This window comes from Macaca fascicularis, chromosome 15 (assembly GCF_037993035.2).
Source record: "Macaca fascicularis isolate 582-1 chromosome 15, T2T-MFA8v1.1".
Lineage (NCBI taxonomy): Eukaryota > Metazoa > Chordata > Mammalia > Primates > Cercopithecidae > Macaca > Macaca fascicularis.
The window spans coordinates 118,818,264-118,844,984 of record NC_088389.1 but is presented as its reverse complement, the minus strand read 5'-3'; the positions used below and the strand labels follow the sequence as shown (position 1 = coordinate 118,844,984).

The following is a 26,721-nucleotide window of genomic DNA, read 5'->3' as shown; positions in this document are numbered from 1 at the left end:
GTAGAGATGGGGTTTCACCATATTGACCAAGCTGGTCTCGAACTCCTGACCTCATGATCCACCCGCCTCAGCCTCCCAACATGCTGGGATTACAGGCGTGAGCCACTGCACCCGGCTGAAATTCTTAATTTATCTTTGAATTTGTGTGGTATATGAGAGGTCTTGGACAGTGGCACATATATGAGTGTTTGGACCCTAGCTCATGTGTGCTCCCACCTGCCGCTGCCTCCCTACCTCCCTAAGACAGATTCTTCTCCTTCTTCTCCTTCTTCTTCTTCTTCTTCTTCTTCTTATTATTATTATTATTATTATTATTATTATTATTATTTTGAGAAGGAGTCCCACTCTGTCACCCAGGCTGGAGTGCAGTGCTGTGATCTCAGCTCACTGCAACCTCCACTTCCTGGGTTCAAGCAATTCTCCCTGCCTCAGCATCCCGAGTAGGTGGGACTACAGGTGCCTGCCACCACACCCAACTAATTTTTGTATTTTTAGTAGAGACAGGGTTTCACTATGTTGGCCAGGCTGGTCTTGAACTCCTGACCTCAGGTAATCTGCCCACCTCAGCCTCCCAAAGTGCTGGGATTAAAGGAGTGAGCCACTGTGCCCAGCCCAAGACAGGTTCTTGACTGCTCAATCCTCCCCCTCCCTTTGGTGTCCTGGGCCACACCTGGGCTCCCCATCTCCACCTCCACCCAGGAACCGCTAGTGTCCTCTATGGTCAGTGGGGTCCCAGGTGGTGGGGGGAAGACTGACGTCCGAGGCCTTTGCCCCACAAGGTCTCAGGGTGGGTACGGCATAGGAATAGCTGGTGGCCTGCATGCCCACCAGGTCACTGGGCAGGGTCCCCAGACAAGGATGAAAGTTGACATTCACCCTGTGCCCAAAAAAGTGTGACATTCAATGGCAAATAAAAGACCATGCTAGAAAGAGAAATGCTTTTGCATGTTAGTGCCTTTGCTGGGACCTTCCTGTCCTGGAAGGAAGGGGCACTGCATTTCCATTGCTGGGGAGAGCAGCCCAGTCAGTGTTAAAGGAAAAACCAAACTCTGTAAACTATTTGAAAGAGGTTTATTCTGAGCTAGTATGAGTGACCACAGCCCAGGGAAAGACATAAACTGAAAAAGCCTTGAGTCAGTGGTCCCAGGGCAGTTACATTGCAACTCTGTCTTACACATTTCAGGGAAGTAGAAGTTACGAAAAAGTCATACATCGGTACGTGAAGATTAGACATTGATTTGGCCCAAAAAGGCAGAATATCTTAAAGTGGGGGCTTACTGGTCATAGGTTGCTCCAGAGTCTTCCATTTGCAATTGGTTAAAAGAGTAAAACTTTGTCTAAAAATTTTGAGTCAGCAGAAAGGAATGTTTTCAGTTAAGATAAGGAAGTCTGTTAACCAAACCACTGGGTCAGAGTGACCCATGGGGTGTATGACTTAATCCTTGCCTGACATGGACTTAGGTCCTATTTATCATTTGGTACCATATTGTCACATAGAATTTGTTTTGTCTTATGATCTCTATTTTAACATTTATGCTGGTCAGTTCTGCCTAAACTCCAAAAGGGAGGGCATGTAACAAGGCATGAGTCCAACCTCCCTTCCCATTGTGGCCAGGAATTTGGTTTTTAACTTTTTTCTGGGATCTTCTTGGCCAACAGGGGGTCTGTTCAGTGAGTAGAGGGTTAGGATTTTATATTTCGTTTATATCAGACACCTGGGTGAAGCGAGTAAGCCCTCCAGGGAGATGTGATCATGGGGGAACGGAGTCAGCCACCCCCATCCCAGATTCTCTTTGGACGGCCTGCTCTGAGCGGCTGTGTGTAAACAGCAAGGAAGAGGGGTCCTCCTCAGATGTGTGCACCAGAGACTCCAGAATAGCTCAGCCTGGCTCACTCAGCTCCACCTGTAAAGGGCATTCTTGAGGGTCATTGCTGACTCTTCCGGGGCAACCAGTCTTCAAATGGACTTTTGCAAACCCCCTCCTATTGCAGAAGGCCTGCATCATTTGCCTCCAAATGCTATCGCCCTGACCTCTCCCTGGGTAGGGAGTGGGCTGCAGGGGCCACCGGATGCAGCATGAAGCCTTGCATTCTCCCACCGCTGCTGGAGCCAAGTTCTCCTTCATGTTTCCCGCTGCACGACACGCACAGGAACACTCACAAATGCAGTCCTGGAAACAAGATTAGGTGGCCCCTACTTTGCTAGCTGAGATATGCAAAGTCACTTTCATACCAAACCTCCTTCCAGGGCATCTAAAGGTGACATGAGTGTGGGCATCTGTAAGCAGCTTTACTTGCCTCGGACACCCACAGGGAAACTGGGCAACCAGTCCCACTCTAGATGCTGGCCCGCGAGACCCCAGTGAAGGCTCCCTCAGGCCTGCCCTCCCTCCCCGAGCCCTTCTCCCCACCCCACTGCCCCTGATTTAAGGGTAGTCTTTTCTGCATTTCCTCCCGAGAGCATGATAATAACTCACTGCTCGACCAACTTCAGACAGGCTCCTCTGGCACTCTTCTCAACTAGGCCTCGTCCTTGGACCCCGTGCTCAGCCTGCCTGAGCCAGTCTTCACAAAGAATCCTGTAAAGTCCTCCTCTGCCCTTGGTATCCAATCAGCCCAGTCTGCCTGCAGCAAGCGTCCTGTTAAGTTAGTTTAGCAAGATACCCCCTACTGTCAAGGTCCCCTCTATTTTCCATCTGCCAGCCCCCCACCTCCACCCTGTTCCTCAGCTGTAAACCCCCACTTGTCCTTGTGTTGGGAATTGTGCTTGGCGCTTTCCTTTTGCAGTAGTACTGAACAGAGTATTTTGCCGTGGATAGTATTCAGTTCTCTTTCTCATTAACAGTTATGACGGGCTGTGACACCTTGCTTGGCTTTCAGCCTTGACATAGACTAAAAGGCAGAGGCTTCCAGAGCTCATGCTGGATGGCTGGGCAGATGGGGTCTTCAGAGACTCTCCAGGGAGGTATGGCTCTGCCTTTCTACTCAGCATGCAAGCCCCCCGGACTTCTGAAGAGGCGTATTTCTCCTTAGAGAAAGTCTCCCTGAATGTGGGTATTTCATAAGTTCTTGGACCAGTTCCACTCTTCTTGCTTTTCGTCGACATACATTGAATCGCTTCTCCCTGGCAAAAGAGCAGCATGTGAAGAAAATGTGATCCTTGGTGGTTTGACGTGAAATTGACTTTTTCTTCTAGCAACACTTATGAATATTCAAATACAATTATGGAAAAAATTTTTTGCACTGATCAGCGTAACAAACAAATTAGACATCCCAGTGTGCAAATATAACTTTCTGAATTTCCTGGTTTTAAATATTCCAGTGGCCAGGATACCCTATCCAGAGGAAACAGGACCGTCTCAGCTGACCAGGGCCCTTGCCTGCTAATAGAATCATGCATACCTTGTTTCTTCATGAGGCTGCTTGGCCAGGCTCCAATCCACCAGGAGTTCATCTTGTATCATAGTTGATGGATCCCGTGTCTCGTTTCTAAGTTGGAGCATCACTTTGCAGCTCCCAACCAGGGCCAGCCACATAATTTGAAAGGCCTGGTGCAAAATGAAAATGCAGAGCCCCTTGTTCAAAAAGCAGCAAAAGAATGGGCCAGCAAAGGAACTAAAACAAAGGCTTTTCCCTTTCTTCCATGGTCTCTCTTTTGACCAATCATGGTGTTTTTATTTGCTACTGAATATCATGCTTTCTTGGGACAGGGTGAGTGTCAACTTTCACACTTGCCCAGAGGCCCTGCTGAGTGACATGGTGGGTACACAGCCCACCAGCTGCTTGCATGGCCATGTCCACCCTGAGATGCCACAGGTAGTGCAGTAAAAGCATCTGATGTCAACCCCACACCCCACCACACAGACACACTCAGGCTCCCACTGACCATGGAGGGCACCAGTGGTTGCTGGGTGAGGGTGGGGATGGGGTGGCCATGTGAGGCCCAGGACACCAAAGGGAGGGAGATGAGCAGTCAAGAATGTGCCTGGGGGAGGTAGCGAATCAGCAGCAGATGGGAGCACGCATGAGATAGGCTCCAGGTGCTCACGTATGCTCCACTGCGCGATGAGGCCTCACTTATACCACACAAATTCAAAGATAAAAATAATTAAGATTTTTTTTTCTTTTTTTTTGGAGACAGAGTCTCACTCTGTCAACCAGGCTGGAGTACAGTGGCACAGTCTTGGCTCACTGCAACCTCCACCTTCCAGGTTCAAGTGATTCTCCTGCCTCAGCCTCCCAAACAGCTGGGACTACAGGTGCCCACCAACATGCCTGGCTAATTTTTTGTATTTTTAGTAGAGACGGGGTTTCTCCATGCTGGCCAGGCTGGTCTCGAACTCCTGACCTCAAGTGATCTGCCTCCCTTGGCCTCCTAAAGTGCTGGGATTACAGGCATGAGCCACCACGCCCGGCCTGATAAAATAATTAAGAATTTCAAGACAGCAACCACAGAGCACTGAGCCCCAAGGGCAGGGCCCTGTGCCTCCGCGGGGCTGCATGGCCATGAAGCCACCCTGCTCCAGCATTGGCAGCAGGAAATACAGTCCATTCCTGGATGGAGGTTGGGTTAGTTCCTCAGGGCTGCTGTAACAAAGACAACCTGGGTAGCTCCAAACAACAGCAATGGGCTGTCTCATAGCTCTGGAGGCCAGAAGTCTGAAATCAGGGTGGCACAGGGCCGTGCTCCCTCTGAAACCTTAGGGACTCCTTGCTTGCCTCTTCCTGGCTTCTGATGGCTGTTGCAATCTTTGGAGTTCCTTGGCTTGTGGCTGTGTCACTCCAATCCTAGATCTTCACCGGTCTCCTTTTTATAAGGACACAGTCACATTGGGTCCCTCCAGTGTGACCTAACTTTAACTATTACATTTGCAAGGATCCTGTTTCCAAATAAGGTCACATTTTGAGGTCCTGAGAGTTAGGACTTCAGAACGGTTCATCTTTTGGGGGGATGCAATCCAACCCATAATAGAGGTGTGGAGGAAGGAGAGTTTCTTCAAGGGGCACGACTGGGAAAGAGTTTGGAAGGAGGCTGGACCTTGAAAGAGGTGGCAAGAGCGGAGCCAGAGCGGATTGGGAGAGGGAAGAGTGAGCTGCTCTGTTTGGGTGCCGTGAACGTGGTGTTTGGGAGGTAGAGAGGACAGTGGGAAGGTGGCTTTTGGCCAGGGTGGCCCTGGATGCCTGATGTATAATAACAATGATGGTGTTTATTGAGTGCCAGGCCCCCTTTTAGGTACTTTACCTATTTTATGTTAATTTGTTAAATCCTCAAAAAACTCCTGTGATGTATTTCAGAAACAAAATAATATATGGAACTCCTCACTCTGAAAAAAGAAACTATGATATCAGAAATGTGGACTTTGGTTTTATTAAAAATGAGAAACAGGCTAGGCACAATGGCTCACGCCTGTAATCCTAGCACTTTGGGAGGCTGAGGCAAGAGGATTGCTTGAGGCCAGGAGTTCGAGACCACCCTGGGCAACATAGTGAGTGAGACTCCTCTCTACAAAAAATAAACCTAAAACTTAGCTGGGCTTGATGGGACATGTCTGTGGTCCCAGCTACTCAGGAGGATGAGGTAGGAGGATCACTTGAACCCAGGAGGTCCAGGCTGCAGTTAGCTGTGATCACACCACTGCATTCCAGCCTGGAGAAGAACAGAATGGAATTTTGACACAGAGAAAGACCCTGTATCAAAAAATATATAAATAATAATGAATAAAAATATAAATATAAAAATAAGAAACCATGAAGTCCGAAAGCAGTCTGCTTGTTCAGACACTGTAGCTTTCCATGGCTAATCCTGCCTGCCACCCTCCACAGAAGCAGGACAACACAACACTTCCTTTCCAAGCCTTCCCCAGGCCTGGCCAGTGGGAGGATATAAAGCTCTTCCTGAATGATGTACTTCTTTCTGATACAAGAGGAATAAGAAGAATCCCCTGCCTCATGCTGCCCCCTCTTCCTGACTTTGAATCTGAATGAGGACATGTCTGGAGCTCCTGCAGCAATCTTAACACTGTGGGGAAAAAAAAAGACCAAGAGAATTTCAGAGACATCTGCCTAAACTTCTGAAATTGTTGTATCTACAAACCCAAACCAGTAATGATCTACCCCCACACAGCTCACCAAAAAAATACATCCCAACTGTAGACAGTTCTCAAAGCGTGTTCTGCAGAACCCCAGGTGATGACGCAAGACCCATAGAGGTGGTTTGCAAGGTCAAAACTTTTCTTTTTTTTTTTTTTTGTTTTGTTTTGCTTGTTTGTTTGTTTGTTTGAGATGGAGTTTTCACTCTTGTCACCCAGGCTGGAGTACAATGGTGTGTGATCTCGGCTCACTGCAACCTCCGCCTCATGGGTTCAAGCAATTTCCTGCCTCAGCCTCCCTAGTAGCTGGGACTACAGGCACCCGCCACCACGCCCAGCTAATTTTTGTACTTTTAGTAGAGATAGGATTTCACCTTGCTGGCCAGGCTGGTCTCGAACTTCTGACTTCAGGTGATCCATGCCTCAGCCTTTCAAAGTGCTGGGATTACAGGCATCAGCCACCATGCCTGGCCAAAACTGTTTTCTTAATAACACAAAGATGATATTTGTCTTATTCACTGTGCTGACATTTGCCCTGATGATGCCAAAGTAATGATGGATAAACTGCTGTCAGGACCTGAATCAAGCCAGTGGCACCAAACTATACTCAGTAGTCACTGTATGCTTCTCTGCCAGATACACAATAAATAAATAAGCCAGTTTCACTTAAGAATGTTCACAGTGATGCTCAAGAGTTACTCATTTTATTACATCTCAAACCCTGAGTACAAATCTTTTTAATATTCTGTGGGACAAAATGGGGAGTTTGCAGAAGGCACTTTTGCATACCAAAGTATGTGGGTGTTCTTGAGGAAATGCAGTTGTGTGATTGTTTCAGTTACCAGCTGAACTAGCCACTTTTTCATGGAACATCATTTCTTCTTGAAAGAACAATTGAGGCTGGGTGCAGTGGCTCACACCTGTAATCCCAGCACTTTGGGAGCCCAAGGCAGGCAGATCACTTGAGGTCCGGAGTTTGAGACTAGCCTGACCAACATGGTTGAAACTCCATCTCTACCAAAAAATACAAAAATTAGCTGGGTGTGGTGTTGGGTACCTGTAATCCCAGCTACTCAGGAGTCTGAGGTGAGAAAATCACTTGAACCCAGGAGGTGGAGGTTGCAGTGAGCTGAGATCATGCCACTGCACTACAGCCTGGGTGACTGAGTGAGACCTTGTCTCAAAAAAAAAAAAAAAAAAAAGGAACAAATGACAGATGAACTATGAATATTTAGACATAGGTATGTGACAGACATTTTCTTAGATATGAATAACTTGAACCTGTCCATTTAAATGAATCAACTGACACCCTTTGTTGCCAGTGATACCATTCAATATTTCAAGCAAAAATTAGGATTTTGAAAAGCAGCTACCCGGCACCAAGAGCTTGACAGCGTCCGAATACTTACAGACTTCTCGGGAGAGACTGGTGGTGGTATTAACAAATGTGATTTATGTTTTATGTTATATGAACTAGGTCAACATTTGAAAGTTCTGGCCGGGCACAATGGATCACACCTATAATCCCAGCACTTTGGGAGGCCGAGGTGAGTGGATCACCTGAGGTCAGAAATTCAAGTTCAGGATTTCAGCCTGACCAACACAGTGAAACTCCATCTCTACTGAAAATACAAAAATTAGCCCCCACGCCCTGATAATGCCCCCCCAAGCCCCTATGCCCCCTCACGCCCCTCCCACATGGAGCCTTCATGTCCACTTTGACCAGGTGTTGTCCCCCTCTCCCCAGATGGTTCAGCATCCACCAACGGACCCAGTGATTCTCGTCTTTTTATTTCAAGATAGCTGTAACCTAAACAGGACCAGGAGGATGGCTCAGTGCAGAACAGAGCAAAAACTGCAACTTACCTAGAGCAGCTGAGCGTTGAGAATCTCTCGCTGACTCTCCTGCTCTTTCGGGGTTTTTCTCTACATAGCTTTAAGGGCCCCTATCGACCCCAGGCCCTCTCTAAGTCATGCCATATGGTGTGGTTACTCAGTGAGGATTTCCTGTGTGTATCCCTCAGCTTTCCTTCCCATCCAAGAGAACAGAGCCCTCCCTACCCACCAGCAAGCCCTGTCCAACCCTTTCCTGGCAATTCTGCTTGGCCTCAGGGCCAGAGAACTGTCCTCCTCCCAATAATTTGCAAATCTGTCTTCAGACCTTCCTCTGGAACCTTCACAAAAGTCAGCTACTATCACTGGAGTTAAAAAGAGCTTCAGAAATCATTTTAAGAAATGTGAACCTGGTGAGCCAATAAATGCCCACATTCATTCCCTTGTGCATTTACCCACAAATCTTTATGGGTGGTGCCCTCCTATAGTACCAGCTGGCCAAGATGGAAAGCAAGAAGTCAGAGAGTACCTGCCCCCAGGTAGCTCCCACCTAGAGAGGTGACAGATGTACAGTATCAACACACTGTGGCAAGATCTGCAAGAGGGTGGCTGTCACTGGCTGCAGACATCTGACCCCACTGTCAAGTTCTAGGGCTGGGCACACTGTTGCCCAGGAAGCAGGATCTGGTCAAACCCCTATGGAGATTTCCTAGGAGATAAACCCCACGGCCCAGGCAGGGCACGACAGAACAGACTGTATGGGGGAAAGAGGTTCAGCTGACAGGACTCTTGATAACACAAGGAAGGGTGGAAATGAAGAGGGAACAAGCCATGACCGTCTGCTCTGCAAACGTAACTTGTCACATTAAAATCACCCACTCTCTGCCCAGGCACGGTGGCTCAAGCCTATAATCCCGGCACTTCAGAAGGCCAAGGTGGGTGGATCACCTGAGGGCAGGAGTTCGAGACCATCCTGGCCAACATAGTGAAACCCCGTCTCTACTAAAAATACAAAAATTAGCTGGGCGTGGTGGCGCGTGCCTGCAATCCCAGCTACTTGGGAGGCTGAGACAGAAGAATCGCTTGAACCGGGAGGCAGAGGTTGCAGTGAGCCAAGATCATACCACTGCACTCCAGCCTGGCGACAGAGCAAGACTCCGTCTCAAAAAAAATAATAAAAAAAGAAAACCTACCAGGGCACCTGAAAGATGCTTCGCTATGACACAGAACACATTTCTATAGCTTGTATTTTTTAAAATACGTTTCCAGGTGCCCAGGACTTTTGATTTTGGTGTTCTGTTTTGTTCTGCTTTTCCAGCATTTTTCCAGCAGCATTTACAAACAACATTTCCAACAGTCACCATCACTTCATCACACTCCCCAAAACTAACCACACGAGCTACTCCTAATTATGACAGCAGCAAGCCCCCTAGCACGAAGTCCTTTTCGTTTCAGAACAAAACCCTTGACATAGACAGCATTCAGTCATCTGTTAAGCCTGACCAGAGAACTACCATCGCCAAGTCAGAAAATCACGAAAACCCAATAGTCCTAACCCACAGCTGAAAATTCAGTCCAGGTGCAGCGACTCGTGCCCGTAATCCCAGCAAGTTGTTAGATCAAGGCGGGAGGATCACTTAAGCCCAGGAGTTCGAGACCAGCCTGGGCAACATAGCAAGACCCCCATCTCTACAAAAACAAAAAAGAAGAAAATTCAGTCTTTAACTTAGCATGCATCCATATGTGAGTGTGTGTGTATGGTGGTGTGTATATGAGTGTTGTGCATGTATGTACATGTGCATAAGGGTTATAGGTGTATATATATGCATGTGTGTCCCAGCTTCCAAGCCCCATGGATGGCCCCTCTAGGACTCGGGGCTAGGTCTTGCCTGCATGGAAGCCTCCTTTGCTCCTCCCTGACTCGGCAGCCGCAGCCTGGCACAGTCATGGGCTCAGCCCATGAGAGGCTTCTCTCCCCCTGCAACAGGGAAGAGGTCACTCAGTGGGAAGGGCCAGGGTGGCGGCTTGTAGAGTGCAGGGCAGGACCCACCCTTGGGTTATGCCTATTTCTAGAGCCAAACCTGCCCTTGGACCTTTTTAAAAGAATCTATATGCACCACCACCCCACCCCCACCATCCCCTGTCCCCTCTGAGAAAGACTCTCTGTTGCTTGGAGCCAAAACCCCTGACTGCTGACCCAGAGTGGTGTTCATGCCCCACGTCCTATCACATCCTTGTGAAATGTACCATTTCTCCAGATGAAACCATCTCCAAAGACCTCATTTCATGTGAGGGGAAATTTGAAGAAAGAAGGAGCTGTACAAAAATTGTGTTAACAGGAAATAGCTGTTCATGTCGGGGTGAGGTGGGGGACTCCATTGACCCACACAGCTTTTGACTTGGAACTTTTTCCTTTGAATTTGTATCCCCTGAGTACAACCCAATAGTATCCAGCTTTTGAGACCTGTCATTGTTTTATCATTTTATCAGAATGTTTGTCCACGTCCCCTCCCTCCCCAACTCCTGGCCAGTTACTTGCTTTTAAGAGATAATCCCAGCACTTTGGGAGGCTGAGGCGGGCGGATCACCTGAGGTCAAGAGATGGAGACTAGCCTGGCCAACGTGGTGAAACCCCATCTCTAGTAAAAATACAAAAATTAGCCGGACGTGGTGGCGGGCACCTGTAATCCCAGCTACTCAGGAGGCTGAGACAGGAGAATCACTGGAACCTGAGAGGCAGAGGTTGCAGTGAGCCGAGATCGTGCCATTGCACTCCAGCCTGTGCGACAGAGCAAGACTCCATCTCAAAAAAAAAAAAAAAGAGAGAGAGAGAGAGATTTGATGAATTCTTAAAGGCCAGCCCCTGGGGTGGAGGGTACCATGGCTAGGATGCCTCCATGCCACACCGAAGGTCATTAGGGATACAGGACTCCCTGGGCTCCTTCCTGGGCCATTTTTAGCATGTGCAAATGCCCAGGGTCTTAGAGTCTCGCCTGAGAACACGTGACTTCACCTTAGACCAAACCTGGAGACCTCAAGTCACCTGCATTTGGATAATGAGAAACCACCACATTATCAGACTCATTCATCTTTGTATCAACTTCAGCAAAAAGCAATTAAAGCAGGAAGTGGGGCATAATACATAGTTATAGGAAATCATTTCAACTCTTCGGTACCCAAGTCAAAGACAAAAGGCAAGAGCTTTTTTGCATAAAATCTGTGTAGCATAAAAAGTCTGCTAGACCTCCCTAGAAAGGACACATTCCAGCAGCCTACGCATAGACATTTTCTCAGTCCTCCCCATTTTTTCCTGATCTCATCCATGTGTTTCTTCCAGCTTTGACTGTAAAACAAAAATGAGATTCAGAAAACCACACAAAACATACAGCTGAATGAGTTATCTTCAGAGGAATACCCCTGCACTCCTCACCTAAGTCATGAAGAAGCTTTGCCCCCACCCAAGGTTTTCCCAGGCTCCCTCCCTCCCCAGGAAGGTGGCCACATCCTGATGTCCCTAGAAATCGCCCCCTCACATTTCTTCCTGGTGCATCACCCCGGCCGCATCCCTAGACACTGTTTCTATCTGTTTGTCCAAGTCCATCTCTTTCTTTGCCTTACAATTTACCTATTGAAGCTTCCCCCGTCGCTGGCCCCACTGCCCCACTCTAGTTTGTACTACCTGAGATCACTCCCAATATTAATAATTTATACTCAGCTGGGTGTGGTGGCTCACACCTGTAATCCCAGCACTTTGGGAGGCTGAGGTGGGCAGATCACCTGAGGTCAGCAGTTTGAGACTAGCCTGGCCAACATGGTGAAACTCCGTCTCTACTAAAAAAACAAAAATTAGCCAGGCATGGTGGGGGGTGCCTGCAGTCCCAGCTACTCGGGAGGCTGAGGCAGGAGAATTGCTTGAACCTAGGAGACGGAGGTTGCAGTGAGCCGAGATCGCATCACTGCACTCCAACCTGGGCAACAAGAGCAAAACTCCATCTCAATAATAATAACAATAATAATAATTTATACTCAAATGCTCATCTCAGGTACTGTGTGAAAAGGCAGGGGTTGCTTCTAACCAGCCCAATCCAAGACAGCCCCTTCAACCACAGCCTCAGGTTAGGTGTCACCCACCCAGTGTGGCCTAGGCCAGCATCTAGATTGGGCCCTCAAGGACAGGACCAGTGTCCTCTCTGTCTTCCTCCCCACTGGCCACACAGAAGGGAGGGTGCACTCAACTGTGGAGAAGACAGGATTTGGGGTTCCGCAGAGCCACCCAGCTGAGTGACCCTGTGCCTTCCCAGAGGGAGGATCTCACGATGTGGCCAGGATAAAGGGGAGTTAGAGGCCCTTGGAGAGAGTGGGATGGTCCCAGACCCTCCTCATAAAAATGGACATTGTAAAGCAGTGAAAGTTAAATAAATAAATAAATAAATAAATAAGATGGGTCCTCATCTGGCTCTGCCTTTATTTTAACTTGCTTTGAGGATGAAAGAGTCAAACCCTGGGGAGTGACCAGTTGTCTGAGAAAAAGAAGAAAATGAGAGGCTCCTCGGGTCATCTCTCCAAAGCGTGACCTGGTCTGGGCTCCCCTGAATCTGCTCTGCTCCTTCTTGGCACTCAGGTTAGGAGAGCCTCCTTCTCTCCTTCTTCCTTTGGGGGTAATTTTCTGCAAGACACTCAGTTGGCCTTTCTTAACTGATACGAGGTTTCCTGTATGTTGTCCATGCCAGCATACTATTTGACTTTTTTTTTTTTTTTGAGATGGAGTCTCGCTCTGTCACAAGGCTGGAGTGCAATGGTGCGATCTTGGCTCACTGCAACCTCCGACTCCCTGGTTCAAGTGATTCTCCTGCCTCAGCCTCCTGAGTAGCTAGAATTATAGGCACGTGCCACCGCGCCTGGCTAATTTTTTGTATTCTTAGTAGAGACAGGCTTTCATCATGTTGGCCTTGACTCCCTTTGTCTGTCTCTTCCTCTCTGTCCCTTCGTCTCTCTCTTTGCCTCTTTTCCTCTCTGTCTCTTTCCTTTCTCTCTCTCTCCTGGTCTTTCCTTGCCTCTGCCAGCTGCTTAGACTGCTATTTTCTCAACCACTGTGTGCTGGGGGCGGGGGGGTCTAAAACCAGCTGTAACCAAGTGTCTATGTACGAGAACTGGTCTGGGTTCCCCGGCTTACAGGTTACCTTGTGCCATACCTTTGAAATAAGGGACCTGTCCAGGCTTCCTTCTAATATCCAACCTACCTCTAATGCTGGCCAGTCTATCTTACACAAAGTTATAAGTTTTCTTGGTGTCATAGTACTCCATAGTCTCCCTTAAATCCTTTTTTGAAATTTTTCAACATAGTTCCTAGTAGTATGGCCTTATTTGTGCCTGACCTATGCTTCTTCAAGACAAAACACCATGCTCCAACCACATGCACACCACAAAACAAAGAACAGGTAAAAAGGGCACACACACACTTTTGCAGTTTGCACCAAACCAAAATCAAAACCAAACTCAGAGTATCCAGAAATCCAAGTCAGGTCAAAACCAAAGTGTCAAGCAATCCAAGTCAAAAACAAAAACCAAAGTGCCGGTACAGGCACACCATGTGTGATCAGGCCACGCTTCCACTCAAATGGAGTAGGCAAGTTCCAAGACCAATCCCGTCAAGCAATTCAAACCAAGTCAAAACCAAAACCAAAGTGCCGATAAAGCCACGCCGTGGGTGATCAGGCCACGCTTCCACTCAAATGGAGTGGGCAACTTCCCACAACCGGTCCTGTCAAGCAATTTAAACCAAGTCAAAGCCAAAACCAAAACCAAAGTGCTGATAAAGGCACGCTGTGGGTGATCAAGCCACACTTCCACTCAAACAGAGTGTGCAAGTTTCAAAGACTAGTCTTACCAAGTTTTAGATGTCCAGGCTCCAAGTGCTAGTTCCTTCCCGGTGTTCAGCTACTGCATTGATCCTCCACAGAGGCCTGCAACACACTGCTCTGGCGAGGTGCCCCGCTGGGGCAAATGCCTACCCGGGAGCGCTCTCAGGATCCGTGTCGCTCGGGCTGGTCAGAGTCCCCCGCAGGGGTGTTTACAGGGCAGGCTTAAGCCGCCTAAGGAGCTGCCTCGACCATCTGCCAATCACCTCGCTTCCAGGTCTGGGAACCAAGAAATGTAGCAGGAAGAGCCGTAGACAAAACTCCTCAGACACTGAATTAAAGAAGGAAGGCGTTTATTCTGCCGGGGGCATTGGCAAGACTCCTGTCTCAAGAGCTGAGTTCCCCGAGTGAACAATTCCTGTCCTTTTTAAGAGCTAACAACTCTAACGGGGTACACGTGAGAGGGCTGTGATCAATTGAGCAAGCAGCGGGTACGTGACTGGGGGCTGCATGCACCGGCAATTAGATTGGAACAAAACAGGATAGGGATTTTCACGGTGCTTTTCTATACAATGTCTGTAATCTATAGATAACAGAACCGATTAGACCAGGGGTCAGTCTTTGACTACCAGGCCCAGGATGTGGTGTCGGGCTGTCTGCTTGTGGATTTCATTTCTGCCTTTTAGTTTTTACTTTTTCTTTCTTTGGAGGCAGAAATTGGGCATAAGACAGTATGAGGGGTGGTCTCCTCCCTTACAATCAGCCCTCCTCCCCCACCACAGGCACTTACAAATTCTGGAAATATCACTGCTTTGAGAAAACAAATAGGTTGTCAGGACGAGCGTGTCTAAGGGGAAAATGCTTTTCCCTGGTGGAATGAAAAACATTAAATCACAAGAATTTCTGTCTATGTGCCACCACCTGAAATGGAAAGTTTTGTTCATTCCACCAGACAAACAGCTGATGTTTGAGTCTTGACCCTGGGTGCAGTGAGGTCCTAAAGCGTATAGCATAATCATCAGCATGGCCCACTGTTGGGGGTGTGGGGAGGAGTGGAGACCAGGAGCCTATGGGCACTGGGGCCTGGGGATCCCGCAGTCAGGTTGTAACCACCCAGGTGTTTCTTCATGCCCATTGTATAAAAAAAGACCACAGCATTGCAGTAAAGAAAAAGTTTAATAGACATGAGGCCATTCACGACCATGGGAGATGGAGTTTATAATCAAATCGTCTCGTCCAAAGCTCGTGGGTTAGGGATTTTTGTTTGTTTGTTTGTTTGTTCATTTGAGACCGAGTCTCGCTCTTTCACCTAGGCTGAAGTGCAATGGTGCAATCTCGGCTTACTGCAACCTCCGCCCCTCGGGTTCAAGCGATTCTCCTGCCTCAGCCTCCTGAGTAGCTGGGATTATAGGCGCCCGCCACCACACCTGGCTAACTTTTTTGTATTTTTAGTAGAGCCAGGGTTTTGCCATGTTGGCCAGGCTGGTCACCCACCTCGACCTCCCAAAGTGCTAGGAAGGATTACAGGCATGAGCCACCACCCCTGGCCAAGGGTTAGGGGTTTTTCTTTTCTTTTCTTTTTTATAGGGAGTTTTGCTCTTGTTTCCCAGGCTGGAGTACAATGGCACAGTCTTGGCTCACAGCAACCTCCGCCTCACGAGTTCAAGTGATTCTCCTGCCTCAGCCTCCCGAGTAGTTGGGATTATAGGTGCCCACCACCACACCCAGCTAATTCTTTGTATTTTTAGTAGACATGGGGTTTCATCACGTTGGCCAGGCTGGTCTCGAACTCCTGATCTCAGGTGATCCACCCGCTTTGGCCTCCCAAAGTGCTGTGATTACAGGCGTAAGCCACCATGCCCGGCCAGGGGTTTTTCAAAGGCATTCTGGGGAAAGGGGTGTGGGTGGCTGGGTAACAGGTGCTTGCTGCTGATTGGTTGGGGTGGAGATGAAATCACAGTGGGTGGAAGCCGCACTCCTGTGGGCTCAGTCGCTTCTGGTGGGCCACAGGAGTGGGGCTGGTAGGTCCAGGTGGAGCCATAGATGTCAGACATGAAAATAAAACTGAAAAGATATCTTAGGTTCTACAATAGTGATATTATTTGCAGGAGTAATTGGGGAAGTTGCATATCTTATAATCTCAAGAATAATGGCTGACAATCATTTATGTCTGCGCCTTAGCAGGATGCAGGCTGCTCTCCACCTCCCAGCCTGATGGCCTCCGATTAGCTTTACAAAAGTGGTTGAATTTGCAGGAAGAACTATTAACACTATATCCTAAAAGTCTCTCACAGTTAGCTCAGCCCAATAGCCCAGGAATAATTAAGGGGAAGGCAAAATGCGGGGCAGGTTAGCTCAGATCTCTTTCACTGTTATGATTTTCTCACTGATATAGTTTTTGCAAAAGCAAAAACTTTATAGTTTTTTCAAGACCATAGCAAGGGGCAGAAACCAGCTCCTCCTCACATCTGAGCCCCCAAAGGAATTCAGGTGGAGAGTCAGCATCCATGGCCATGGTCACTGGAGAATTCAGGCTCAGAAATCCTGCACATGGGTGTCTAAATATCTGTGGCTCACTTGACTTCTTATGGAACTGAAGACTTTTCTGAAGGGGAAAAAGGCCCCATGGTGGACATTCTAGGGTAACCAGCCCCTATTCTGTGCTTCTGCTGAGATGACCCCTGGATGCCAGTGATCAGGCCAGAATTGGGATCCACTAGTAGGGACATCCTATCACCAGAAAGCAGGGATGTTCCTGAATGTTCCATGGTCCCTTTCCTGATGACTGTGTCTAACCCACGTTTCTCTACTCTTAGATCCAAGCAAGGCATTGGCTACCTGCCCCCACCAGACATTTTATTCACCTGCCACATCTTCTAAGTTGAGATGAGCCCTTTTTTAACCATCCAGAAACACATTGATGCACTGTATAATGTTTCCGCCAACTACAGATGGCATAGACAACGGTGGTTCTATAAGATTATGATACCGTATTTTTACTGTGCCTTTCCATGTTTAGATATGATAGATACGCAAATTCTTCCCACTGTGCTCCGACTGTATTGAGTACAGTCACACACTGTACAGTTTTGTAGCCTAGGAGCATTAGGCTTTATCATATGGCCTCCTCCTGGGTGAGTAGGAGGCCGTACCATCTAGGTTTGTATGAGTACACCCCATGATGCTCACAGGACGACAAAATCGCCTAGCACCACATTTCTCTGAACATATTCCTGTCTGCCGGGTGTGGTGGCTCATGCCTGTAATCCCAGCACTTTGTGAGGCTGAGGTGAGTGGATCACCTGAGGTCGGGAGTTCAAGACCAACCTGGCCAACATGGTGAAAGTCCATCTCTGCTTAAAAAATAAAACATAATAAATAAATAAATAAATACATAAATACATAAATAAATTAGCATGGCAAGATGCGGTGGCTTAGGCCTGTAATCCCAACATTTTTAGAGGCCTACATGGGCGGATAACCTGAGGTCGGGAGTTCGAGACCAGCATGACCAACATGGAGAAACTCCATCTCTACTAAAAATACAAAATTAGCCAGAGGTGGTGGCACACGCCTGTAATCCCAGCTACTTGGGAGGCTGAGGCAGGAGAATCACTTGAACCCGGGAGGCGGGGGTTGTGGTGAACCAAGATCACAGTATTGCACTCCAGCCTGGGCAACAAGAGCAAAACTCCATCACGAAATAAATAAATAAGTTGGGCATGGTGGTGCAACGCCTCCAGTTCCAACTACTTAGGAGACTGAGGCAGGAGAATCACTTGCACCCAGCAAGCAGAGGTTGCAGTGAGGGGAGATCGTGCCACTGCACTCCAGCCTGGGCGACAGAGCAAGATTCTGTCTCAAAAAAAAAAAAAAAGCATATTCCTGTCATTAACTGACACATGACTGCTCCAGTGTGTTATCTCTAAACATATAAGACTCTTTGAAAAAATTAACTACAGTGCCATTACCACACCTACTAAAAAGTAAAATAATTCTTTAATACCATCCAATGGCAAACTAGGTTCCAATTTACTTAATGGAAATTCCTGTTCAAATTCTCCCAAGTTTCAAAGCTTAAAAGGTTAAAAAGTCTTCTTTTTTTTTTTTTCACACTTGGTTTGCTCAGAGGACCCAAAAAAAACCACTCATTAAATGTGGTTGACTGAACAAACATATGAAAAAAGGTTATCATCAGTGGTCGTCAGAGAAATGCAAATCAAAACCACAGTGAGATACCATCTCACACCAGTTTGAATGGTGATCATTAAAAAGTCAGGAAACAACAGATGCTGGAGAGGATATGGAGAAATAGGAACGCTTTTACACTGTTGGAGGGAGTGTAAATTAGTTCAACCATGGTGGAAGACAATGTGGCGATTCCTCAAGGATCTAGAACTAGAATTGCCATTTGACCCAGCAATCCCATGACTGGGTATATAGCCAAAGGATTATAAATCATTCTACTATAAAGACACATGCACACGTATGTTTATTGCAGTACTGTTCACAATAGCAAAGACTTGGAACCAACCCAAATGCCCATCAATGATAGACTTGATAAAGAAAATGTAGCACATATACACCATGGAATACTATGCAGCCATAAAAAAGGATGAGTTCATGTCCTTTGCAGGGACATGGATGAAGCCAGAAACCATCATTCTTAGCAAAGTAACACAAGAACAGAAAACCAAACACCGCATGTTCTCACTCATAAGTGGGACAATGAGAACACATGGACACAGGGAGGGGAATATCACACACTGAGGCTTGTTGGGGGGTGGGGGACTAGGGGAGGGATAGCATTAGGAGAAATACCTAATGTATATGACGGGTTGATAGGTGCAGCAAACCACCATGGCACGTGTATACCTATGTAAAAAACCTGCACGTTCTGCACATGTACCCCAGAACTTAAAGTATATTAAAAAAAAAAAAAAGTGGTTGGCTGGGCAAGGTGGCTCACACCTGTAAACCCAACACCTTGAGAGGCCTAGGTCAGGAGTTGAAGACCAGCTTGGCGTGGTGGTGCATGCCTGTAGTACCAGCTACTCAGGAGGCTGAGGCAGGAGAATGGATTGAACTTGGGAAGCGGAGGTTGCAGTCAGACTGTACCAATGCACTCCAGCCTGAGTGACTGAGTGAGACCCTGTCTCGAAAGAAAGAAAGAAAGAAAAAGAAAGAAAGAAAGAAAGAAAGAGAGAAAGAAGGAAGGAAGGAAGGAAGGAAGGAAGGAAGGAAGGAAGGAAGGAAGGAAGGAAGGAAGGAAGGAAGGAAGGAAGGAAGGAAAGGAAAGGAAAGGAAAGAAAGGAAAGAAAGAGAGAGAGAGAGAAAGGAAGGAAGGAAGGAAGAAAGAAAGAGAAAGGAAAGAAAAGAAAGAAAGAAAGAAAGAAAGAAAGAAAGAAAGAAAGAAAGAAAGAAAGAAAGAAAGAAAGAAAGAAAGAAAGAAAAGACAAAACAAAATGTGGTTGATCAGTCTCCAGGCCTCTTTCAATGTATTAAAGCCTCCTCCGCCTAGTTTTTCCCACACTGTTTACTCACTGAAGAAACCGAGTTGTTTAGCTTAGAGAATCTTCCAGTCTGGATTTGGCAGATTGTTTCCTTGTGGTGTCATTAATTTATCCCTCCATGCCTGATTTCCTGTAAGACATTGGTTTAAACTAGAGGTTTGGCCGGCGCAGTGGCTCACACCTGTAATTCCAGCACTCTGGGAGGCCGAGGCAGGCGGATCACCTGAGGAGTTTGAGACCAGCCTGACCAACATGGAGAAACCCCGTGTCTACTAAAAATAAAAAATGAGATGGGCGTGGTGGTGCGTGCCTATAATCCCAGCTACTCGGGAGGCTGAGGCAGGAGAATTGCTTGAACACAGGAGGTGGAGGTTGCTGTGAGCACAGATCGCGCCACTATACTTCAGCTCTGGGCAACAAGACCAAAACTCCATCTCAAAAAAAATTAAAATTAAAATTAAAAAAATAAACTAGAGGATTGATTTTTTTTTCTTTTTTTGGTGAGACTACCTCTTAGATGATGCTGAGTGCTTCCCACAGCATCACTTCCATCAAAACTGATCAGTGGTTTCAGGTGTTGTCATCCTGATCTGTCCTTTAAAAGTTTTCCATCAAAATTTCCCACGTGGCTTTAGCATCCACTGATTATTTTTGTCTCAGTCTGTTACTTCAGTGTGTTTAACGTGGTGACTTCCTAATCCAATCCTCCCTTTAGCTTTCTGCGCTGACATTTTTCCATAAAGACCTTTCGCTCCTCTGGTATGGTTTCCCTGAGGTGCCGTTCATGCAGAAAAAGCTGGACACATGTTTCATTCCTTATGAATTTTCAAAACGAGTTACACCCACCAACCTTGAAAGGGAGCTAATGCATTTTATTAAATATTTTTATTAATACATATGGAATTTTATAAGTTTGATGTGCTTTGATCCATTGTAGTAGTTTTTCTTTCTAATGCTCGAATTGTCATTTCTGTGACCAGTAGGGCTCCTTTCAAATTAGCTGTGTCCTTCTAAAATGACCCAGAGCCGGGTGCGGTGGTTCATGCTGTAATCCCAGCACTCTGGGAGGCCAAAGCGGACAGATCACGAGGTCAGGAGTTTGAAACCAGCCTGGCCAACATGGTGAAACCCCTTCTCTATTAAAGATACAAAAAATTAGCCAGGCATGGTGGGATGCGCCTGTAATCCCAGCTACTCGGGAGGCTGAGGCAGGAGAATCGCTTGAACCCGGGAGGCGAAGGTTGCAGTGAGCTGAGATCACGCCATTGCACTCCAGCCTGGGTGACAGGGCGAGACTCCATCTCAAAAATAAATAAATAAATAAATAAATAAATAATAAATAAATAAATAAAATGACCCCTGTAGTTTTTGTTGCCTGGGACAAAATGTGCCCCAGGTTTGTCTCGTGCATTTCCTGTCCCCAGACCGGAATCAGCCATTGCTCCAAAGAGCCGTACTCTTTTTTTTAGAAGAATACGGTATTTAGCAACCAAATTAGAGAATTAGAAGTGTTACACGACAGGGGTCCCAATCCAGACCCCAAGAGAGGGTTCTTGGATCTCATGCCAGAAAGAATTCTGGGCAAGTCCACAGTGCATAATGAAAGCAAGTTTGTTAAGAAAGTAAAGGAATAAAAGAATGGCTACTCCAATGGCCAGGCGTGGTGACTTATGCCTGTAATCCCAGCATTTTGGGAGGCCGAGGGTGAGCGGATCATGAGGTTAGGAGATCGAGACCAGCCTGACCAACATCGTGAAACCCCATCTCGAACCTGGGAGGCGGAGGTTGCAGTGAGTGAGCCGAAATCACAGCCATTGCACTCCAGCCTGGGTAACAAAAGCAAAACTCCATCTCAGAAAAAAAGAAAGAATGACTACTCCGTAGACAGCGCAGTCCCAAGGGCTGCTGGTTGCCCATTTTTATAGTTATTTTTTGATGATATGCTAAACAAGGGGTGGATTACTCACGCCTCCTCTTTTTAGGCCATATAGGGTAACTTCCTGACATTCCATGGCATTTGTAAACGCCAGGGCGCTGGTGGGAGCGTAGCAGTGAGGACGACCAGATATCACTCTCGTCTCCATTTTGGTTTTAGTGGGTGTCAGGCCTCTGAGCCCAAGCCTGCACGTAAACATCCAGATAGCCTGACACAACTGAAGAATCACAAAAGAAGTGAAAATGGCCAATTCCTGCCTTAACTGATGACATTACTTTGTGAAATTCCTTCTCCTGGCTCAGAGGCTCCCCCACTGAACACCTTGTGACCCCCCACCCCTGCCTGCAAGAGCAAAACCCCCTTTAACTGTAATTTTCCATTACCCACCCAAATCCTACAAAACTGTCCCACCCCTATCTGCCTTCGCTGACTCTCTTTTCAGACTCAGCCCGCCCGCCCCCAGGTGATTAAAAAGCTTTATTGCTCACACAGAGCCTGTTTGGTGGTCTCTTCACACAGACGTGTGTGACAGTGGGTTTCGGCCGGCTCCTTTCCTGCAGCTGCAAGCTGTTTTATCAGCAAGGTCTTTGTGACCTGTCTTTTGTGCTGACCTCCTATCTCATCCTGTGACTCGGAACGCCTTCACCGTCTGGGAATGCAGCCCAGGAGGTTTCAGCCTTATCTTACCCAGCTCCTGTTTAAGATGGAGTTGCTCTGGTTCACACGCCTGACAGAAGTGCTCATCGCTACCAGGTTATCATGGCTTCTAGGTGTTTTCATGGCCAGAACCAGGAAATATTTATGTTGTAAAAATAGAAAAATAAATCCTGAGTTCATTCTGATATTTCTAACTCAGATCGAAAATTACAGAGGTTTTACTAAACTTAAATCTTTTTTTTTTTTTTTTTAAGACAGGGTCTCACTCTGTCACCCAGGCTGGAGTGCAGTGGCACAATCTCGACTCACTGCAACCTCCACCTCCCGGGTTCAAGTGACTCTCCCGCCTCCGCCCACCAAGTAGCTGGGACTACAGGCACATGCCACCATGCCCAGCTAATTTTTGTATTTTTAGGAGAGACAGGGTTTCACTAAGGGAGGAGACCACCCCTCATACTGTCTTATGCCCAATTTCTGCCTCCAAAGAAAGAAGAAGTAAAAACTAAAAGGCAGAAATGAAATCCACAAGCAGACAGCCCGGCACCACACCCTGGGTCTGGTAGTTAATTGACCCCTGACCTAATTGGTTATGTTATCTATAGATTACAGAAAAATGTATAGAAAAGCACTGTGAAAATCCCTGTCCTGTTCTGTTCCCTTCTAATTACTGGTGCATGCAGCCCCCAGTTACATACCCCCTGCTTGCTCAATCGATCAGGACCCTCTCACGTGAACCCCCTTAGAGTTGTGAGCCCTTAAAAGGGACAGGAATTGCTCACTCAGGGAGCTTGGTTGTTGGAGACGTGAGTCTTGCCGAAGCTCCCAGCCGAATAAAGCCCTTCCTTCTTTAACTCAGTGTCTGAGGGGTTTTGTCTGCGGCTCTGCAGCTTGTCCTGCTACATCACCATGTTGGCCAGGCTGCTCTCAAACTCCTGACTTCAGGTGATCCACCTGCCTCAGCTTCCCAAAGTGCTGGGATTACAGATATGAGCCACCGCACCTGGCCCTAAACTTAAAATTTTGTACCTGTATCTGTCTTCTTTAACACTATAAAGTTTTGTTCTAAATGATCAAAAATTACTGATTTATTTTATTCTACAGTATGAATGTAATAGTTTCCAAATAACAATAGCAATCTTACTACTAAAATTGTCATCAGAATACAACTTAAAATTTCTTTGTGGTTCTTTAGTCCTTAGGATCTATCCTACTGGAGATCAAACTATTGATTTCAAGAGATAAGACTTTAGAAATCTTTTACTTAAAGAAAAAAAAATCTAAATCAACTGAATTAAAAACTTTAAAATGCTTTTACTCATTTCTTCTTCCTCTACACCTTCTCCTCAACCCTTAGGTTCAAATCCTTCATTCTCTACAAACAAAGGCTATTCAAAGGCTATTAGCACCTCTGTTTATAAGTAACAGGGACATAAGAGGTGACCCTAGACTGTCACTATTCACTTGTCATCAAGACAATCTTAGCCTCATGGAATGAATTGGAAAGCACCTTTGCAGAAATTATAACTGAGAAAATTATGCCAGTGAAAAAGACCTGACCTAACCGACTCTATCCTGCTTCTAACCTCTAAGTTGTGTTTGTTCAATCCTGGGACAAGGCTGAACTAACTTTGGGAGGAATTTATAGTTCAACTTTGAAACAAAGAAGATAACAGTACTCTCCTAAAATAAACCCCCTTCTTGCCTGGTTACCAGTCTGCCTTTGTAGGACTAACAAATTAAGCTACAAAATTAGAAATTGCGGTTTAGAAGTCACGCAGCTTCCAGCTGCAATGTCTAACCCTCCACAAATTGCTCTTGGGATGTTAATCACTGTTGTAAAACCTGAGATCAGTGCTTGAGATATTTTGCAAACCCTGCATTCCGATACACAAGCTGAGGCCACCCGGACTGGTAATCTGGCTCAACTTGTTCTGCAATCCCACCCAGGAATAGATGACATCAAGAAAAACTCACTTAGATCCCCTAAGATTTCATCTCCAATCCAACCAATCAGCACCATTCCCCACTTGCCCACCCCCTACCCACCAAACTATCCTTAAAAACTCCGATCCCCAAATTCTCTAGGAGACTGATTTGAATAAAAATAAAACTCCAGTCTCCCGTAGAGCCAGCTCTGCGTGAAGTAAACCTCTTTCTCGGGGCCGGGCGCGGTGGCTCACGCCTGTAATTCCAGCACTTTGGGAAGCCAAGGCAGGTAGATCACGAGGTTAGGAGATCCAGACCATCTGGCTAACACAGTGAAACCCTGTCTCTACTAAAAAATACAAAAAAATTAGCCAGGTGCGGTGGCGGGCGCCTGTAGTCCCAGCTACTCAGGAGGCTGAGGCAGGAGAATGGCATGAACCTGGGAGGTGGAGCTTGCAGTGAGCCGAGATGGCGCCACTGCACTCCAGCTTGGGTGACAGAGCGAGACTCCGTTTCAAAAACAAAAACAAAAACAAAAACACTACCTCTTTCTCTATTGCAATTCCCCCTGTCTAGGCAGCGGGCAAGGAGAACCCCTTGGGCAGTTACAAATTGAAGGGCTTTCTCTCTTTTATTCTTCTTAGGTGCAACTTATAAAAGTAGAGATGATCTGTTCCTTGAAGGGTTTGGTAGGTCACATCTGCAAAATCATCTGGGCTTGCCTTTTGTTTTGTTTCTGTGGATACATTTTTGGTGATTCAGTTCATTTAACAGTTAAAGGTCTATTCAGGTTTTCTATTTTATTCAGTGAGTTTTGGTCACTGATTTTTCTAGAAAGCTATTCATATTGTCTAAGGCTTTAGTTCAAAGGTACAAAATATTCATAGTATTCTCTCATAACTATTAAAATATTTACTTTATTCATAATTGGATACTTTTTTTTTTTTTTTTTTTTGAGATACAGTTTCGCTTTATCGCCCAGGCTGGAGCGCAGTGGCGCAATCTCGGCTCACTGCAAGCTCCTCCTCCCGGGTTCACGCCATTCTCCTGCCTCAGCCTCCCGAGTAGCTGGGACTACAGGCGCCCGCCACCATGCCTGGCTAATGTTTTTGTATTTTCAGTAGAGACGGGGTTTCACCGTGTTAGCCAGGATGGTCTCCATCTCCTGACCTCGTGATCCGCCTGCCTCAGCCTCCCAAAGTGCTGGAATTACAGGCGTGAGCCACCGCGCCCGGCGGATACTCTTCTTTAAATTGTTTGTTTCTTTTCTTTTATCAACTTGCCTGGCTTTGGTACCCTGTGGACACTGAGTGTTATATATAAAGTTTGGGTACTGCAAAAGAAATAGTACTTGAATATAAAATTTTCTTTTTGATTCTCAGCAAGGCAAGATACTTCTACAGAAGGGTGCACCCTCACAGATGGAGCAATGGTGAGCACACACTTGGACAAGGGAGGGGAAGGGGTTCCTATCCCTGACGCAGGAGGTCCCTGCTGCTGTGTCCTTCCCCTGTTGGCTAGGGTTAGACTGCACAGGCTAAACTAATTCCGATTGGCTAATTTAAAGAGAATGGTGGGGTGAGTGCTTTGGCGGGAGTCAGGGCAGAGCAGGTAGCAGGTAATCGGAATGAGTCAGGGTGGAGCAGGTGATTGGAATGAGTTAGGGTGGAGCAGGTAATCAAAAAAGGTTGCTTTATGAGGAAGTTAAGTTTAAAAGTAGAAGGCGGGCCGGGCGCGGTGGCTCAAGCCTGTAATCCCAGCACTTTGGGAGGCCGAGACGGGCGGATCACGAGGTCAGGAGAGAGACGATCCCGGCTAACACGGTGAAACCCTGTCTCTACTAAAAAAAAAAATACAAAAAAAAAAACTAGCCGGGCGAGGTGGCAGGCGCCTGTAGTCCCAGCTACTCGGGAGGCTGAGGCAGGAGAATGGCGTAAACCCGGGAGGCGGAGCTTGCAGTGAGCTGAGATCCGGCCACTGCACCCCAGCCTGGGCGACAGAGCAAGACTCCGTCTCAAAAAAAAAAAAAAAAAAAAAAATTAGCTGGGTGTGGTGGCGGGCACCTATAGTCCCAGCGACTTGGGAGGTGGAGGCAGGAGATTGGCGTGAACCCAGGGGGCGGAGCTTGCAGTGAGCTGAGATCCGGCCACTGCACTCCAGCCTGGGTGACAGAGCAAGACTCCGTCTCAAAAAAAAAAAAAAAAAAAAGTAGAAGGCAAAGAATTGAACATACTGACATATTATTTGAAAAGAAATTTAGAACTCCTATCTAACAACAGGGACAATTGTGTATGTTACCTACATATAATTAATATATGAGCTACATACAATGAATGAGCTTGATATAAGGACAGGCATAGATCCCTTTTGGTGCAGGGATCTATGCCTGTCCTTATATTAAACTCATTAATTATATTGTTCAAATCTTCTGTGCCCTTTTTGATTTCTCTCTGCTGATCTCCCAATTTCTCAGAGAGTTATGTTCCATTTTCCCATTGTGGTAGCTGACTTGGCAATTTCTTTGTATTCTGTCCTTTTCTGTTTTATATATTTTATCAGAATTTTTTTTTTTTTTTTTTTTTTTGAGAAGGCGTCTCACTCCACTGCCCAGGCTGAAGTGCAGTGTTGAGATCTTGGCTCACTGCAACCTCTGCCTCTCAGGGTCAAGTGATTCTCCTATCTCAACCTCCCGAGTAGCTGTAGCTGGAACTGCAGGCACCCACCACCACGCCTGGCTAATTTTTGTAGTTTTAGTAGAGACGGGGGTTTTACCATATTGGCAAGGCTGGTCTCAGACTCGACCTCATGATCCGCCTGCCTCGGTCTCCCAAAGTGTTGGGATTACAGGCGTGAGCCACCATGCCCAGCCTGTTTTATATCTTTTGAAGGTATATTTTGAATCTACAGGA

General features: G+C 46.7%; 1 long non-coding RNA gene across 1 annotated transcript; it reads right to left on the bottom strand.

The window, feature by feature from the left end:
- Positions 1–1,059: 1,059 nt before the first annotated feature.
- On the bottom strand, positions 1,060–6,371 carry LOC141408683 (uncharacterized). Its single transcript, XR_012424842.1, has 2 exons — positions 3,403–6,371; positions 1,060–3,124 (listed from the first exon to the last, which is right to left on the bottom strand). It is a non-coding gene; the product is annotated as an uncharacterized lncRNA (long non-coding RNA).
- Positions 6,372–26,721: the final 20,350 nt, after the last annotated feature.